The sequence below is a fragment of the Rhinolophus sinicus genome, chromosome X (genome assembly GCF_036562045.2).
Source record: "Rhinolophus sinicus isolate RSC01 chromosome X, ASM3656204v1, whole genome shotgun sequence".
Lineage (NCBI taxonomy): Eukaryota > Metazoa > Chordata > Mammalia > Chiroptera > Rhinolophidae > Rhinolophus > Rhinolophus sinicus.
In genome coordinates, this window is record NC_133768.1 from 10,983,093 (window position 1) to 10,997,311 (window position 14,219).

Here is a 14,219-nt window from a genome sequence, read left to right on the forward strand (position 1 = left end):
ACAGGGGGATAAAATGTAAACTCCACCAGCCAAGATACAATGTTTTCCAAAACTGTCAGCAGTGAAGAGAAAAAAAGATAGAAAGAAGTTCTACAAAAGTCTGAATTTGGGTCCAGTGGCTTCCAGAATGTACCAGAAGTCTGGCAGGATTGATTAAGAAAGTAGCCAGCAGTTATTGCATTTTATATGGACAGCAAGTGACACCCAGTGACATCTTCTTCAGTGACTACATGTAATCAGACCCCAGAGGGGGAGAAAAAAAAAAGAAGGCTGGATAGAGGGTGTTGTTCGTGATGGAGAGAAGTAAGCAGTAGAATGTATCCACATAGGTGTGAATCAGAAACCAGGGGTCAGAAAGCAGAAATAAGGAAGCTACCCAATTGGCTCCAAAATTGGGTTCCAAAGAGTGAATGACTCTGTGAGAATCTAAAGAAAGACAGAAACTTACTGCAGCTTCCAGCAACAAAAACAGAGTGGTGAGTAAGGAAAGATCTGGCAATTGAGGTCTTCCTAATTGGGTGACCGACTGTTTGTCTGGGACTTTCTTGGTTTCAGCACTCCGAGTCCTGCACCCAGGGCAACCTCACAGACTTGGGAAAGCACAGATGGTTGATTACCTTATTCCTGTAGAATCCTGAGCCAAGACCAGATGTTTTCTGAGTAAGAGGAGGCCGGTTATAAAGAAGACTATAAAAGGATATAGCTGATTTGAGGGGGAATGGCAGAGAAGGGCTAGGGAATAAAGAATGCTGCTTTTAGCCACCATACCTGGCCACAGGATCTTGTAACTGTCCTTTCATCTCTTGGGACTTTAGTTTCCTTAATCAGTATTAGAACAATGGCTTTTAATTGTTTTTATTTTCCTTTTTGAAAAGCAGCAGAATCCTTTCTTCAAATGAAATCTTACCCAGAAAGGAATATATACACAAAATAAAGCAGAGCCTCTGGGTTGAAGCCAGATCGGGGTCTTATAACCTTGACCACTTTGCTGTACACTCAACCCTCCCCTATCCTGCCCGCCAGACAACCCCTGAGGTCTCTGTGCTGAACCTATACAGCTCGGAAGAACAGACTTTTAAAACCACCAGCTGGACGGTCTTCAAGTTCTCTCTGGGTCAGAAATCCATGATGCCTGGGCCATCTGCAACATTATCACTAGTTTTCAGAACTGGCTTAGCTGCCCCTATTTCAGACTCCTGGCCTTGATATCGCTCCCTCTCTCCAACAACACACGACTCACAATGCAGTCAGGGAACCCGCTTGGTTGGGCTTTGCTTACTTTCGAAACAATGTAAAGAAAACATACTGAAATGGTCATCTCTGGGGTGTGAGAATATGGGTGACTAATTTCCTGTAGTCTGTGTGTGTCTGTGAGTGCTTTTCTGTAGTCCCTACAATTTGGATGAAATACGTATTTGATCTTGTGCCAAACCCTGGGGCTTGGACATGCTCCGGCCTTGTCTGCCACATTTGACCCACTACCTTCCCTAAACAGACTCTTCTTGCTTGGTTCCCCCCTTTCGCCTTGCATCCCTGCTTTGACAGTGCACTTTTTTCAGTTTCTCCTGTATCACTTTCCACCTTGTATCTCTTCCTCCTACTTTAGCTTCCAACGTGAGTTTCTAATATTAGCTTTAATGTCCCCTGCTCCCAAGAGACTGATCCAGCCCTAAGATGCCACACTTCATTTCCAGTGGGTCTCCTAGGAGCTAATTCCTTGTTTCCCAGCAAAGAGCTCAGTAATCACCCTGTGCCCGCCTCCCAGCCTTAAGGGCTGACATAGCACTCCTCCCTGGAAAATGCTAATGCTTTCTTTCTACCACAGCCACTATACCTTAACATGAAAAGAGTTAAAATTTCCCCTCTGACTTTTAATTATCCAGGTTCTGTTGGCTTCACAGGACATGCCTCCCTGTGAAGAGAATGTTCTGATAAAGAGGAGACAAGTACTTGAATCTGATGACTCTAGATGGCATACCATTTGGTCTGAGGATAAAGGCTCTCCAATTGAGCCTCAAAGATGGCCAAAGGACGTGTCCCTCCCTTTGCCATGTACAGTAAAGCTTTATGGATAGAAACTGATGGCTCTATCATCTTAAAAAGATCAGGACCAGTGAGTTATAGTGAGACACAGACAGACAGTACATTGAAAGGTGATGGCAGAATCAGGTGACATCTATTCATAAGAATATCTTTGGTTACTTTAGGAAAAAAGGGATGCTTAACAATAGCAAAATCCTTTATTCAGTTTTTTTTCCCATTGGGGTAGTTGCTTACAAGGAACCCTCCATAGTCCAGCGGCCAACGCAGTGTCAACCATTCTTATCTTCCGTTACGTAGGCCCCTGACTCATGGCTGACCTAGTTCTCCTGGTCTTTTGCTTCCAGCTTTAATTTATGACCTTGGACTGTTGGATCTGATTCTGCCTAATGCCATTCTTCTGTCAATAATCCTGCACATTACAAATGATCCAACCTGGATACTTGCTGATCCTTAAGAAAAGACGGTAGCGGCTAGATCCGAGTCAGGAAGAAACATTTCCCACCGCTGATTGACTTTGTGACTTTCACCATATTACTTAAACTCTCTAAAGCTCATTTTTTCATCTGTGAAACAGGAAGGAAGAACTGTCCCACAGGACTGTTGTAAAGACTAAAGTATGATATTCATAAAATATTTAGCATAATATCTGTCCCTTGAAAGGTGATGGCTTTTATTTATATAAACCAGGGCTACTCAATGTGCAGTTCATAGACCAGTGCTAGCTGTTGATTACTAGTTCAATGATGAAAATAAAAAGTACAGAAATTTAGAGTTGGCACTTCAAAACTTTTAGACTGGAAATTTTCTTTTAAAAAAAAATTAGTCCTGTCTCAAAGATACTTAGAGAAGCATTGATATAAATGGAACCTCAGTTGAGGATTATTCTGATATATGAGGTATGATCAAACATTATGGTAAATGTTTAAACAAAAAAAATTATTACAGTAAAAGACACATTGCCATTAATCCCCCTCAAAATACTCCCCCTCGCTTTGAACACACTTCTCCCATCATTTCTGAAGCAGTTCCGGAAGTCCTCTTTCAGGAGTGTCTTTGGTTTTGCTGTTGTGGCTGCCTCCATGTCCTGAATCAGTTCAAAATGGTTACCTTTCATGGTCATTTTGACTTTAAGGAACAGCCAGAAGTCACATGGTGCCAGATCCGGTGAATAACGTGGATGAGGACACACCATAATGTTTTTATTTGACAGAAATTGCCCAAAGTGTTGTGTGACAGAGTGATGTGTGACATGGAGCCTTGTGATGATGGAGGATGATTTAGGGCACACTTTAAAACACACCTTCTCTCAACCGTAGCTCACACCCTACTGACTACACCAAACAAGTTGAAACTTGTCACACATTGTTACTAAGGTTCATCGTGATGCTTCCCACATTGAAGACCCCTGCCTTTCCATTGGATGGCACTCAGCGGCAGCATTCACCGTATTTTGTGATCACAACGGAAAGGCTCTGTCTCACATATCGCTTCTGGTACTGTGATTTCTGTCAAATAAACACATTACAGTGTGTCCTCATCCACCTTATTCACCGGATCTGCACTGTGTGACTTCTGGCTCTTCCCCAAAGTCAAAATGACCATGAAAGGTAACCGTTTTGAATCCATTCAAGCAATCAAGGCAGCCATAAACAGCGCAACTAAAGACACTCAGGAAAGAGGAGAGGACTTCCAGAACTGCTTAAGAAAGTGGCAGGAACGATGGGATAAGTAAGTATGTTTGAAGTGAGGGGGAGTGTTTTGAGGGGGATTAATGGCAATGTGTCTTTTACTGAAATAATTTTTAAAAAATTTAAACATTCACCGTATTTTTTTTTATCACATCACGTGTCACTTGCAAAGACATTCTTAAGAAATATTCCAAGTGGCTACCAGATGGTAAGGGGGTCAAGGGGTGGGTCAAGAAGGTAAAGGGGGTCAAATACAAGGTGACAGAAGGAGACTAGACTTTGGGTGGTGAGCACACAATAGAATAGTATGATATTATATTATAAAGTTGTACATGTTAAATTTATATAATGTTATTGACCAATGTCACACCAATAAATGTAATTGAAAAAAGAAAAGCAAATATCCCGTGACCTCTCCCTGTTCGGTTGGCCAATTACCTTCATGGTATTGTTAATACTTTCAAGTCCTCCCATCACACCATTGTATTTGTGAAGGGCTGATTTCTCTTTTCTGCTCATCTGTTGGTGTCTGTTAAGGAAACACAAATTAACGTTAATATTCGTTCAAAACATAACTCAGAAGATCTGTTTCAAAAGCATGCAGGATGCATTCCAAAGCCAACTGGCATTTTTGATTTGTGTTACCCATACCATTTCCCAAAGCTGTCAGGGGATAATTAAAAATCAGAGGAGAAAATTTAATTCTTTTCATGTTAAGGTATAGCGGCTGTAGTAGAAAGAAAGCATTAACATTTTCAGGGAGGAGGGAAGAGTACTTGATTAAATCTAAAGAAAACGATCAATTCTAGGCATATGCTGTGGTCACTTTATCCATTAGCTGCAGGACAAGAGCGGCATTTGGAGCACAGTCTTTTCAAGGCACTGGCACCAGGCCACTCCTGAAGCACAGTCATTATGGAGACATTTAATTAGTGCATTTTGCATGATTGCCTATGGACACAAGAGGGGCAATGTGCCATTTAGCCCTTTTAGGGTCAATTGATGGCTGGAGAGAAGGCCAGTCTTTGCAAAGTCATGATAAATTCTATGAGGTTAGGGACTTCCAATTACTTGCATTTTTAATATCCTCCCCATGTTCAGAATAGGGCCCTGAACATAGTAGGCACTCAATAAAATATGTGTTGAATGAATAAATGATTTCAAGGTCACCAAAGCTAGAATCTCTCTAGAAACTTATTTCCATCACTGGTTTAGTCCAGTATGTCCTGGTCCTAGTAAATGACAGAACCAGGATTCAAACACAGAGCTGTCCAACTTCAGAGTCCGATGCTCATTCTACAACAGAATGCTGCAGAGATGACTTCAGAAACCAACGCCATTCCCTCCACCATTGGGGTGGCTCCAGAATGCTTGATCTGGATCTCCTGTTTCACAGACTCCATTACCCAGACTGAATTACCCCTCACTTATCTCACTCCTCTCTAAAGAGTGGTACCTCTTAAGCTTATTACCAGGAAAATAAAATGGACCCTTCTACTGTGGGCAAAAAGTCCTCCCTTTCTCTATCATCATCTAAAGAGTGTGTTCTGACCATATCTTGAAGAAACCAAGCTGGCCCTTGGGTGTACAAAAAGAGACTGTAATAGATTGAAGCATAAAGCCAAAGTGGAATCTGGTTCCAAAAATCCATTCCAGTCTCATCTTTATTTATCCTCCCTGGTCCAACAGCCTCTTGACAACAGACTATCTGACCCTTGAGCATCCTTTACTTGAATTTTTTAATACACTAAAAGAACTAGCAACAGTGTTTAGTTTAAGTAAACATGATAGCATTTCCAAGTAAATTGACCTCCTTTCTTTGATCAGACAAAAACCATTTTAAGATGAACTCTGTATTGTGCCCTGAAGGGTGGAAAATACACACTGTTATATTAAGAGAGCAAAGGACTTTCAGACTCACAGACTCAGAGTCCTTTGGTTTGTCATCAATAATCTAATTTAGTGGCTTTATAAAGGGGGCCTCGGGACTTACAGTGTTATAAGAATTGAGTTCAGGAAAAAAATAGGGATGAAGGTATTAGTTAAGATTGAAAGAAAATAAGAAAGGCTAGAAAGGAGATGAAGCAAAGCAAGAAACAATGACTTAAAATTTCAAACCCAGCTCCTAACTAGTGCCTCTTCCAAGACTGAAAGCTATGAGAAGTATGAAGAATGGATTTCTGTAATTGTAGGGAAAATATGTCTTACTCTTTATTATATTTGAACCTAAAACAAAGTACAAAGTCAAAATAGAGCACAGGAATGTGTGCTAGAGGTGACGTAGAAGAAGAGACAGGAATGATGAACCAAAGCTTGCAAACAGGGAATTAAAGGTTAGACAGATAGTTTTGGACATGTTCTCATGAGCAGTGATGGCTTGCATGGGAAAGGGTCCTGGCTGGGAACAGAGGGTGTACTCAAATGGATTACTTGAGGGGGGTTTACTAAAAAGATTATTTATGAAAATCTGTGCTCAGGATTAAATGAAGCCAACTAGGATAGTTGGAACCCACAACAGCTGGGAGCTGTTACCATCCTAGCCTGAAGGCACAATTGTGCAGCCATTACTGGAAACTGGAAAGAGCTGTAGCTGTAAGAGACAGCACCTTCCAGGAACTGTGGCTTTTCTTCTTTCTCTCTCTTCGCCCCCCACCCCGTCTATTTATATTAATTGATATAAATGACATATTTTTCTTGGTTCATACTTTTATGTTATGATTTCAGTTTTTAGTGTGTCTTTTAAAAAATTATTCATATTTTCTTTGATTTGTAATACAAAAGTTGGACTTGAAACTTTTCTATCCATTTTTTATTGAGGTATAATTGACTACAACACATTAGTTTCAGGTTTACAACATAATGATTCAATACTTTTATATACATATTGCAAAATGATCACTACAACAAGTCTAGTTAACATCTATCACCACACAGTTACACAGTTCTTTTCTAGTGAGAAGCACTTTTAGGATCTACTCTATTAGCAACTTTCAAATATACAATATTACTATTGAGTATAGTCACCACATTGTACATTATATCGCAAGGACTTATTTATTTTGTATCTGGAGGTTTGTATCTTTTGACTCCTTTCACCCACTTCATCCACCCCCTACGCTCTTTGCCTCTGGCAACCACCAGTTGTTCTCTGCATCTATGAGCTTGGGTTTTTTTTTTTTTCCTTTAATTCTACATATAAGTGAGATAATGCGTTATTTGTCCTTCTCTGTCTAATTTTTTTTCACTTAGCATAATGCCTCACAGTCCATTTATGTTGTTGTAAATAGTAAGATTTCATTCTTTTTATGGCTGAAACATATTCCATTGTATATTTCCTATCAATTTTTAATTGAGATATTATTCACACATCATAAAATTCACCATTTTAATATGCACAGTTAAATGGTCTTAGTATATTTGCAAACTTTGCAAGCGTCACCACTATCTAATTGGAGAACATGTTTATCACCCACGAAAACCCCATATCCATTAGCAATCAGTCCCTATTTTCACCTCCCCCAAGTCTCTGAAAACTACCAACCTAGTTTCTGTCTCTTTGAATTTGGCTTTCAACAGAAAAAGCAACTATTAATAACAAATTTCTGCTTAGCTGGGAGGGAGCTGATGGAAGGAAGGAGCTCCTTCCCTACTCTGATCTCCTGCTGGTGCCTCCTGTTGGCTGAAATCAACTGGAAGGCAGATGCCAAGAAAGCCTAATTTGTGCAGTGTACTGATGTCAGCCTCCAGAGACATACAGCGGGATGGAGGGTGGTGAGGGACTCTCCAGGGACATACAGGGAAAATCAAGTGCCCAAGGGCACTATAGTTTCTTGATAAGAAGACACTAGGAAGAGAATGGATTGCCAGAGAGAACAAGAAAGTAGAAGGGGTGTGTAATCCTGGTGGAAGGAGCTGTGACTCCATAATGAAAGGACATACCCCTGGGGATAATGGGTCTACTCAAAATAATGGAATCAAAGGGTCTGATGTCCACAGTAATATTGTTTTCAACGTCCTTATGTAACAAAAGATTAATCATGGCATCCTTTCATTTTAATTTTTAAGTGGCTTCTGGAAATGCAAGAAAATGATTCCTCATACATTATTCATATTTCATTTTCATTCTTATCTGTATCAATGTGATTTTGTATGGATGACATTGAGAATTGCATTTATCCTTCCTTTATGGTACCCTACAAATAAATAGAAAAGCTTATTTTCTAATTATATGATGGAAACCTGTTCAACTAGATTTGTCTCATATATTTACTTAAAAACTGATTTAGTTTTGCAAATTAATTTGGCCTTAGCTTCAAGACATTGCAAGTCATAATAAAAATAGTTGTCCTTAAAAGGAGAAAGATGAATGGTTACTCAATTGTTTCATTCTCTTTAGCTGAATACATTTCTTGGTGTCCTGGTCAAAAAGTAAACACAACTCAATATTTTCCAGTAGTCTTACGGTTACATTAAATTACCTCCACCTCCCTTCAAAATTTTTTCTCTGACAAAAAGACCTTTCCTTTGCATCAGTTGAATTCTCTCCCCATTCACATTTAGCAATTTATCTAAGTCATTTGGCACGATTATTAGACATACTTTTTACTGCTAAAGTTAGTAACTTAAAAGTTGAATTAGGTTTTCTTTCCAGAAACTCATGTAATTGTCCATCTGAAAAATAATATGATCATATTTTCTTCACATGTATTTTGCATACATAATTAATCATCATTGAAAAACACATTTCTTTTTTCCTATTTTCCTAAATTAATGTGAAATGTTGAATATAAATCATAAACCTCTCAGAATTAAGGAAATCATTAAGGAGGCTATTACATAAATAGCCTCATATGATTGTGAGAATGAAAGCATTTATTCAAGAATAACAACAACACACTGCACTGTACACCTGAAGCTGAAGCTGAACAACAAGGAACGTCAACTACAATGTTACACACACACACACACACACACACACACACACACACACACACACAGTTGCAAGAAGCGGAGCACACAGCATTAGGAAAAGAGACAGCGGAAATGTAATGGCTGTGTGCGATGTCAGAGGGGTAGTGGATGGGGGGAGGGGGGTTGTCACTGTGTGAGGGATATAAATGATAAACGTCTAACTATTACATTGTTTTGTGCACCTGAAACTAATTTTAAAAAATGTTTAAAAAAAAGAATAACAACAACGTATATTTATTGGAGTCCTTGAAGTTTATATAGCCCTGTAACCCATGTCATTGGATCTTTGTTCCAAGCAGGGGTGACAGACAAGGAAGGTGATTTTATCTCCCATTTTACTGAAAGGGAAACTGGAGCTCAGAGAGTTACTATTTTGTCTAGAATTGTAGAGGTAGCAAGCAGGGGAGCTAGAACTTGGATATATTAGGTTGGTGCAAAAGTAATTGCAGTTTCTGCAATCATTAACCTTTTAAACTGCAACTACTTTTGCACCAACCTAATACATCTTTTAAATTTTCAATTAATATTATGTGCCATAGACGCATAAGCCTGGAGTGGAGCAAGTGGGTTTATGATAGACTCACATGTTTTTTAAAAAGTTTGTAGATTCCACTCATTTCTTCCTTGCCTGGTCCAATAGTCAACCATTTAGCAGAAATTCCCATCATTTACATATTGTAGATGCATGGCCCTTATATATGGCTGTCCAGAAAGGAAATGGGTTTATGCTAGTTTGGTGTATTTTATAAAATGGACTTTATATTCTTGAATGCAACAATTAAATTGTCCTGTAACATTCCCATATAAAGTGAACTAATTCCAGCATCTTGGTCTCTGAGGAGAGGCAGGGTGGGGGGGGGGGTTGCGAGAGAGAGAGAGAGAGAGAGAGGTCATATGTAACTTTTTCTTCAGCATTTAAAAACTTCTCAGGATGCCCCTCTGGCCTTCTACTTCCTCTATTGTTCTCTGTGCTCATCTTCATCTATCTTCCTTGATTTTTCTTTCTGCTCTATTCCAATGAGGTATCAAAGTATAGCTTTAATTAGATTGACCTGGGTACTATCCCTGGCTCTTCCTAGTAAGATTCTTTTTTGGCCTTAAATGTACTTTTGTCTGAAATTAATACATATTGTTATTATTTATTCATATTTACCCATTTGTATAACACTTTCTATGTTTACTACCTTCCTTCTGGAAGTCATTTTATACCTTCCTTCTGGACTAATTTCCCTTTTTCCTGAAATAGTCTTTCACTCTAAGTTTTACTTTTCTTTTATTCCTTTCTTGTTGTTCCATTGTTAGTGAACACTCTGTTTTGTTTGCCTGGAAATACACACACACACACACACACACACACACACACACACATATACACACACACATGTATATATATATATATACACATATATATATATATATATATATGTGTGTGTGTGTATGTGTGTGTGTATATGTTTATATATATATATTTGTTTGTTTGTTTGTTTGAAGAACTTTGCAGGTATATAACCCTAGGTTGACAGCTATATTCTGTCAGTATATTGAATAGTAATTCATTTCATTGTCTTCTTGTGCTTTCATTATTGCTGAGAATTCAGCTGTTCATCTAACTGTTGTCACCCAGTAATTTTTAAAATCAATTCTGACTGATCTCAAGGTCTTTTCTTTGTCTTTAGGTTTTTAGTTACACTTTCAGTACAATTTATTTAAGTGTGATAATCTTTTCATTTATTGCTGCTTGAATTTCACTGGAATTTCTGATTCTGATGATTCAAATTTTTTCATCAATTCTAAAAAAATTTAGCCATTGCCTCTTCAAAAATCACTGCTCCTGAAATCTATTATGTCTTTGAAACTTCTATTTGACATGCATTAGCTCTCCTCTCTTTATCCTCTGTGTTCCTTAGCGTCTTTTACATGTTATCAAATTCTTTGTCTCTGTGTTCTTTTCTGAATAATACTTTTGGTCTATCTTCAAGTTCAATATCTCTTAAGTTATATCCAATACAATATTTAAATAGCTCATTGACTTGTAAATGTAAACTATGATGCTCTTCATTTTTAGATATTCTATTTGGTTATTTTTGAGTCACCTATTTCTTACTCATTCTTTGATTCTGTAATTGTTAAACACAATTAATACATTTGTTCTAAGTCTGATAATTCTAATATCTGAAGTGCTTGAGTGTCTTACTCTATTACTCATTGCTTCCTCAGGCTTTTACATATGGGGCCTTGCTTTGTCATATATTCTGTGACTTGTGTTTACAAATCATATCCACTATAACTTTAGCTGAAGAAAAGCTTTGAGGTATATGTTGAAATTTGTTTCACCCAAGTGGATTATTAGCATGGCTTCCACCAGAGATACTTGAAGTTACCAATTTAGAACAACTTTAAGTACATTCTTGGTTTGAGGTGTTCACATTATATAGTTAGGATCACAAGTCCATATGATGTTTTCCTGTGGTTACACATTCTCAGATATGTTTTAGTTCTATTTACAGTCAAGTTTTGGGCAGGCAAATGCTTCCATGCTATCTCTCCTTTCGTATGGTTCACACAGAGAGTCTCCAAATAGACCATCCACCTTGCCTGGGCTCTAGGCTTTCTCTCCCATTCTCCCTGCACCCTCCGCCCCAAGATGCCATTAAACTGACATCCTGTCTTGGAAATCTAAAGATACTCTAGGGTACTGCCTGTCTTTAGCATTTGAATTTTACTCTGGATTCATATTCTCTTGTTTGGGGTTTCTGAGAATTTCTCTTAGTTATGGCCAGTTAAACTTTGCTTTTAAAAACATATTCTAATCTACAAATTTTGGATGTTGTGTATGGAGAGGTTTTATAGTCTATCTGATCTCCTTTGTTGATTGAATTAGATGACACAGCACTCTCTGTGAATGTAATAGTGGAAATCCTTTGACATGGCTGTTGTAGTTAATCTTCAAAGAGGACTGCCCAATGAACCATACTCTCTAGTATTCACACCCTAGAGAAGTCCCTTTCTATATTGAAACTGAAGTGACCATGTGTACCCGGTAAAATGCAGCAGAAGTGACACAGCATGACTCCCGACACTATGTCATAAGAATCCTTGCAGCAGCATCTTCCTTGTTCTCTTGGAATGCTCACTGTTAGGATATACCTTCTCAGAACCAAGGCACCATGGTGTAAGAAGCCCGAGCCCCCAGGAAACACTGTGTGGCTGATTAGCCCAGCTGAGTTCCCATCCAGTATTTACAACCAATATCAAATACCAATCATGTAAGCAAGCCATCTTGGAAGTCAGACCCAATTACACCCTCAAATGACCAAAGCCTTCCATCTAACAGCTTGAGAGATCCCAAACAAGAATGTCCAGAGGAACCCACTCAGCCTACAGAAACTTGAGAGATGGTAACAAATTCTTGTTTTACACCATAAAGGTTTTTGAATAGTTTATACTATAGCCCTACATTATCAGAGCTACAGTCAAGTCTTTTTAGATTAAAAGTCATTTTATCGCTTTGAAGTGACTTAGCAAATCTATGCTATAATATGCTATATTGATATTATAGGGCATTTTAATTTCCAAACCCTTAGAAGGAAAGCAACGAATTGCTGTTTTCATATATGATCTACACACATCAATTAACAATTCTAAGTGTATGACAGTCACGTAAGTAATTAAAATAGACAATATTTACTCTAGGTATTAATTATTTAAGTGTGAGTGATACTTTAAAAGTCTTAGAAGAAAATATAGAAAGACATCTTCATAATCTCAATATTGATATTTACAAGACAAAAATCACAAAAACCGTAAGGAGCAAAATTAATAAATGTTATATTAAAAATATGATCAAGAAAGTGAAAAGCCACAAACTAGGAAAAGATATGTGTAAAACACAACTAGCAAAGGATTGCTATAAATAGCTTTTACACATAAATAAGAAAAAGGAATCAACCTAATTGAATAGTTTCAAAAGAAATAAACAGGTATTTCACAGATAAAACATAATGGCCAGTAAACATATTGAAATGGTACTCAAGCTCATTAGTAACTAGATAAATGCAATCAAAGACAACAACGAGATGCTATTTAACATTTTCCAGATTGGCAAAAATTAAGAAGTCTGACAACACCAAGTGTTGATGAGGATATAAATTAGAACTTTTCTACACTACGGTAAGAGTATAAATTATTACAACATGGTAGGAAACAACTTGGCATTCTCTAATAAAGTTGAAGCTGGGCATACCTTAGGACTCAATAATTCTCCCTCTAAATATGCACATGTACCGCAAAAGAAATATACAAGAATATTTTGCAGCATTATTTATCATAGCAAAAAAACGGGAAACAACCCAAAAACCCATCAGCAGTGGAATGGATGAATAAATGGTAGAATTCTCATAGAACGGAGCAATATAGTCTGAAAATGAATGAATTCTTGCTATGTGCAATAACGTAATATTCACCAAACAAAGCAAGCCACAGAAGAATATAAATAATCTCATTCAATTTATGTACAGTTTAAAACATGAGAAACTAAACAATAAATGTGTGTGTATTAGAATAATAAAGCAAAGCAAGAAAATGATAACAAAATATTCAGGATTAGAAGTTAACCTAAGAGATAGAATAGGGTAGTGAATTAGCATTCAGGGATTTCAGAGGTGTTGGTGATTTTCCACGTTTTACGCTACATGTGGTTACATAGAAATTTGTTTTATTATTATTATGCATACTTTACATATATTCCATATATATATTTTTATAAGTATGCAATATTTCATAATGTACCATTTTCAAAAAGCAATGAATATGTCAATTAGCAGTGGAGTTGATTAGAATTAGAGCATAAATAAGACTGAGAGGCAAACCAAATCCAAATCCAAGAAATGAGTAATGAGACCGCATAATATAAATATTCAGTTTCAAGAATGGGTATTCTGAAGTTGGAGATGTTTCTGTCAGTCTATTTGAGATAGATTCTACTCAACTTTCTTACATTTCAACCAGAGTCAAATCCTAAAAACTGTACACCTGAAGCTTATATGTTATTAACCAATGTTACCACAATAAATTTAATTTAAAAGTTTTAAAAATTTGAAAAAAATTTAAATCCTATTATTCTAATTTCATGTTAATCATGAGATCTTTCCAGGCAGTGAGCAGCCAAGGAACTTACATGATGCTCAGCCTACGTGGGTTACTTGCCAGACTGAGAGCTCTATTTTCATTCTGGTTTATATGTCAGGCTTTTAGGTAGTATTGGGTTAGTATGTCACATCCCTGACTAGTAACATTTTTGAGACACTGACAAGATCAATTTTGTGAACCTGCCAAGCTAAGAACAAAAGTCTAGACTGTGAAGACTACATAGGTGAAATGTCACATTTTGAAGCCTTGAGTGTCAGTAGGCCAATCTCACCAGATAGTGCCTGACCTAGAACCCCACTTCTTTAATATTTTTCTTGTTTTAATAAATAGATAATAAGTCCTTAGGAGGCAGAAATAACGTCTTATGCT